This window comes from Tupaia chinensis, unplaced genomic scaffold, assembly GCF_000334495.1.
Source record: "Tupaia chinensis unplaced genomic scaffold, TupChi_1.0 Scaffold000288_1, whole genome shotgun sequence".
NCBI classification, from domain to species: domain Eukaryota; kingdom Metazoa; phylum Chordata; class Mammalia; order Scandentia; family Tupaiidae; genus Tupaia; species Tupaia belangeri.
In genome coordinates this window covers 281,073-287,075 of record NW_006159772.1, presented here as the reverse complement: position 1 = coordinate 287,075, position 6,003 = coordinate 281,073, and the positions used below count along the sequence as shown (strand labels likewise).

Here is a 6,003-nt window from a genome sequence, read left to right as displayed (position 1 = left end):
AGACCAGGCGTGCCAACCCAGAGCCGTCCTACACGGTCTCTAGTACTGTATCGCAGGACCACTGCAGCTGGGCCTCTCCAAATTTAAGTGCATGTAAATTACCAAGAGAGCTAGTTAACATGCACGTTCAGACTCAGTAAGTCTAAGATGGAATCTAAAAATCTCCCAGGTAGTGCTTGATGCTGCTGTTCTGTCAAGGACAACATTTTGATGTGCACACAAAAACTTGCATATGACTGTTCTGGCAGCATAATTCATAATAGCGACAAAGAAACAACCCAAATGTTTATTGACTGATGAATGGATAAACCAAATGTTATCTATATGAAAGAATATTAGTCAACCATAAAAATGAAGTAATGATACATGTCACGACATGAATGAATTTTGAAAACATTACATTAAGTAAAGAAAACCAGACATATTGTGTGATCCCATCTTATTAAATGTCCAGAACAGGCAAATCCATAAAAACAGTAAGTAGATTAGTGGTTTCCAGAGGTCAAGGGAAGAGGGAATGAGGAGTGACTGCTAAGTGACTAAGGATTTTTTCCCCCCAGGGTGATAAAAATATTCTAGAATTGCCAATGATGGTTGCACAACATTGCAAATATTCTAAAAGCCATTGAATTTTATCATTCTAACCATTGAAATGGTTAAAATCTTTCAATTTACTCCTATAAAAAAAAAGGAAAAAAAGTTACTGGCTAAAATTTCTGTGAAATTAACTGTTTTATATATACAGAGGTGTATTTCTTTGTAGCTTTATAATTGGGTTACACTGTGAATGTATACTATATAAATCAAGTTTCGACATATGTATAAAATATACATGATAAGGGAGAATGCGTGTTGATTTTGCTTTTGTTTATCAATCAAAAGCCGTGCTTCAGAAGAGAAGGAGTTTTTAGGTTAGTTTATGCCTATTTTGTGGGCTATAATATGAACACTAGGTTTGAATTTTAGCTTTTGTCAACTGTGTGACAGAACACAAATAAATTAAATCAATTACCATTTTCACTAAACATCTCCATGGCACCTAGAACCGTTCTTCTCAACTGTGAATTTGATCATATCATTCCTCTGTTAAAACCTCCAGTGACTTCTTGTTCCCTTTGATTTGAAGGATTAATGTTTGTTCGGTGTGCCTATAAGAACTTTCCTTGAAATTCAAACTTATTTAAGAAATCATGAGAAAATTTGAGAGAGATGCTACTAGGAAGAGAAATGTTTGCGTATCACCATCTAGTTTTTAAAAATGGAACAACTTTATACTACAGCTTAACAGAATAAAATGTTTAAAGCTTGATGGGTTCTCAGATGGTGAATTTGCATCAAATATTATTAAAGCCTACTGCATTCTGTAGAAAGGGATCACTTTATATTTAATTTTTATATATACAATTATAACTTGTGCATCTGGTGCATTTTTCTAAACAAACCCAGTTTCCATTCTTGGAACTTTATTTTTAAAAATGTGATCCAGAACTGACTTTTCTACAGGAACAAAGTTACATATGGGAATTATGCTTCTGAATAACTACTAAAAGATTGTGTATATCATGAAGTAAGAGAAATAGAGGTTAAAAATTAAATCTGGACCTAAGTAATGTTTATTAAAAACAGTAATGCATACTGGTTCTTAGTTCAAGAACTAGATATTTGCTAAAACAACAGCAAAAAAGACAAGTGATTCAATCAACTGAGTCACTAAGAAATGGTTACATAATTATCTTTAACAAGTTAAGCCCTTATATTTATCTTCCACCCTTCCATCAAATCTGTTTTTCCTTAGGACTCCTCCTCCTAATAAAACACTTCTGATGTCCACCCAGTTGTTTAAACCAGAAATTTATGTATCATTCATCAATATCCTTTCTTTTACCTCTAATATCTTTTATATCTTTTATATCTCTTATATCTCTAATATCTTTCTTTTATCTCTAATATCTGATGGATTCATCAGCAATTTCTCAGAATTTCTCCATCCGAAAATATCTTAAGTCTATTTTTTCTTTATCATTTCCTTCTAGTCCATTATCTGTCATCTAGAATTGTTCAATCCCTTCCTAACTGTTGTTGGCAACTTCTATTTTAGCACATTTGCAATATATTCTATATATCAAGAAGAAGTTGGTACTTTAAAAGTACAAATCAGATCCTTTCACTCATCTGCTAAAAGCCATTTAAGACTGCCAACACTTCGATGAGAGAGATTCAGACTCCTTCTCATATTCTGTACAGACCTACACAATCTTGCTTTGTACCCCATTTTGGCCTTATCAGTTACCACTCTCCCCTTAACCTATTTTGTTCTAGGCATACTGGATTGACCAACCTGCATTCAGGGAAACTCATTCTTGCCTTGAGAGCATTCATGCAATACTTGTTATGATTTCCTTGGAGTTCTCTCTGAGACTATCTTTGTTCCCTTATTAACTTTGGCTCAAAGGTAGACACCTTTTATAGGATGAATTATATCCCCCACAAATTTACATGTTGAAGTCCTAACCTCCAGTATCTCAGGATATAATCATATTGGTCTACAAAGTTTGCTGCACCAAAATACCACAGATTGAATAGCTTGAATAACAGAGATATATGTTCTCCTGGTTTTGATTAATAGAAGATTGAGTTTAATGTGTGAGGTGGTTTAGTTTCTCCTGAGGTTTCTTTTTTTTTTTGGCTTGTAGATAGCCACCACTGTGCAGTGTGCTAGTAACACAGTCTTCCCTCAATGTGTGAATATCCTGTGTCTCATTCTCTTCTTATAAGAACACCAGTGCTAATTGAATTTGCACCCCACCCTTATGATATTTTTTAACCACAATCAGCTCCCTAAAGACCCAATCATCAAATATAGTCATAGTAGGAATTTGGGCTTCAATTTATGAATTTTAGAAGGACATAATTCACTTTATAATTGTGATTATTGTTAGACATAGGGTCTTTTAAGAGGTAATTCATCAAGTTCAAATGATATTACTAGGGTGGTCCTTAATTCAATATGCTGGGTTATTATAAAATAAATTAGGACACAGACACTCATTGAGGGAATATAATATAGAGACACAGGGAGAAGATGATTATCTGCAAGTGAAGGAGATAAATCTAAGAATAAACCAACTCTGTCAATATCTTGAGCTCAGAATTCTATCCTCTACAATTGTGAGAAAATACATTTCTATTCTGTCATTGAAGCCATCCAGGTGGTGGTGCTTTAGAATGATAGTCTAGAAGACTAAGCATTTTGGTGAGGTCTTCTCTGGCCACTCAAACGAAGCAGAAACCCTTTGTTCTTCATTCCATTTTATCGTCACTGGAACATGACTTCACAACAACAGGGATCTTGTTGTCTTGTTCTCTATTTGTGGCACTCAAGGAGGAAAGTGGTCCACAGTATTCTACACTATTGATTAAATTGGTGGGTGATGGACTGACTGACTGGATATTTGAGTAGAGGAACCACATTACTAACAACAAAACCTTGAAGAAATAGCATGTGAACTGGGTTAACTTTGAAGAGATAAACTTTAGAAAGCCTAGGAAAGTACATTGAGATCCTAGAAATGTGACAGTTTTAGGTCAAAGGGTAAGTGGGGCTGGAAGACCCTAGTAGAGTATATATGAAAGGAAAAGCAGAGATGGAAAAACTATGATGACTAAACTGTGTAGTGGAACAGTGATGACTGTGGAGTTTGGACATGTAAGTGGGTATCTTCCCATGAGATTGCAGCAAATAAGAAACAGCCTATTGGCTCAGAGACCTGGTAGGAAGGGGAAGAAAGACTTTAAACATCTAGGCTTTTAATTCTGGATGCCATGAGGTCAATTTTTCCCTTTTAATGTGGTGCATTTATCTATCCCAGGTGCTCAGTCCCTCCTTCTTTCCTGTGTAGCAAGTGAGATAGCCCAAATCCGTGCTTAAATATGATAGCTCTGAGTTCCACTTACCACATAAACTCTCCATTTGCTTTAGTTGTATTAATATTTCCCTACTTTGACTGGTTGCTGTTTAATTTTTGCCCAGAAAGACTTACATCCTGCACTTGTCCTAATACCAGGAGCTGATGTTTCATTAACTTTGTAGAGACCTTAATCTTTGCCCCACACAGAGGGAAAGGCCAGAAAACAGGAAAGTCATGAAGCTACCAGTCAGCACACCAACAGCTAAAAACGGCCCTGGAAAAGAAGGGAAAATAAATTTAAAAAAATCAAAGTGACAAAACTATTTTGAAAGCACATATTTGATACTGTATAACTATTAAAATCTATTAATTCAATATTAATTCTATCTATTAGTGTTATATGAGATTTCTAATACAGCGTAATTCATTGTCCACATGAGCAAAAAGGTACTACTATGAGCTACTGGCCCGAATCTGAAAATTAGTTTGTAAGGTTGAAACAGATGCTGGTAATGGCATTGTTATAACCAGACGGAACCTGATAAACCCACTCATTGCTTGAAGAATCATTTTTTTAAAAAAATCATTAGAGACTGGAATGAGTCAAAAGAATCAACTTCAGTGTTGATGAGTATCATGATGTATTTACGAATGGAATTAAAGCCTTCTCAACCAGCTTTTATTTCAAAAACTTTTCAATGAATTCTGTTTCCTGAAGAGTAATAGCCAGCTTATTCATTCTCAGTATTACTTCATTAAAATCTTAGAACTCTGGGATACAAGCACTGTTATTATCATTGTTGTATTTATTATTTTTAGTTTTCCAGAGAGGATGTGCTTGTCAGAAACAAGAGACAGACACAGAGAGAGGGAAAGTGAGAGAGCACAACCCCTTGGGGCATGATCACACCACAATCCCTTCCTCTGTTTCTTTCTCCTTTCAGGATTTTGGGCATGCATGCACAGGCCACTGGGTGTCTGGAAATCAAACCACATGATCAGCTTGTGGGATCCAGTTGTCTTAACCACTAGGCCATGGGCTGGCTCAGCATTCTTATTGTTTTAGTTTTACCCAAGATAACAGTATTTAAATATCTTGCCCTAAGTCTAGTCCTTAAGTGGTGGTTAGGAATTAAACCCCAGAAGTCTGATTCCAGAAGATTTTTTAACCATTATAAATGCTAAATTAGAAGAAAAACTTTTGGCATCCATAATTAATATATTTTACAATTTTAGATCAAAGTTTATTTATTTCTTTTTTAAGCACAAACACATTTATTTACTAACCAAAGGGATGATCCTAATTAAATCAACACTTGGAAATAGTTGTATGTAAAATGTTTGCAATAAAGATAATGGAACACAGTAATGAGAAAAAAAAGTAGTGTGGAGATTTGCTCATTGAACTGAGCTTGTTCATTCTCACAGCTAATTCCTGTCTGAAGCGATGATGGAATTTTTACTCTCCTTTTTCATAGACTCAAGTACAGGTGACATTATTCATGATACGGTCCACCACTAATTTTCCATCTTGCAATTTTCTTGTTATTGTGCTTTTTTTCTCATCCCATTCTTGATGTTGAACCAACGCACCACCTTTAAAGTCACAGACAGTCTGAGTTTTTCTGACGTCAGCTGTAGTTTCTTCAAACATTTCTCTCAGGGTACAAGAAAACTCTGTTGTTTTTAAAGTGCACTCAGTTTTTACAGTGAGGTTATTTCCATTACAAGTGATAATACAATCTGGTTTGGCCGTTGCACCCATTTTTTGGCAGAGCTATTCCCACACCTAGTTCCTTCATGTATTCATCAAAGCCTTTGCTGTCTACCAGGCGCCATCTTCCTTGCAGCTGCTGAACGTCGGCCATGGTGGGCGTGGGTGGGCAGGCGAGCCCAACAGACAGGGCAGGGACCCAGGTGAGGAGCTTGCAGTCAGTTTTCTTTACACCTGTAATTATAACTTTTGATTGCTATGTTAGTCATATTAATGTATATGCATAGTTCATGTGCTTTGGGAAACTTTTTGTGTAGTTAGGTCTTCAAGATAAGCAAAAACTTGCATATATCCATCATATATGTGCACGGCACTTGACTG

General features: G+C 35.7%; 1 pseudogene; it reads right to left on the bottom strand.

Moving 5' to 3' along the window:
• Positions 1-5,367: 5,367 nt before the first annotated feature.
• LOC102502663 (fatty acid-binding protein 5 pseudogene) lies at positions 5,368-5,776 on the bottom strand (annotated as a pseudogene).
• Positions 5,777-6,003: the final 227 nt, after the last annotated feature.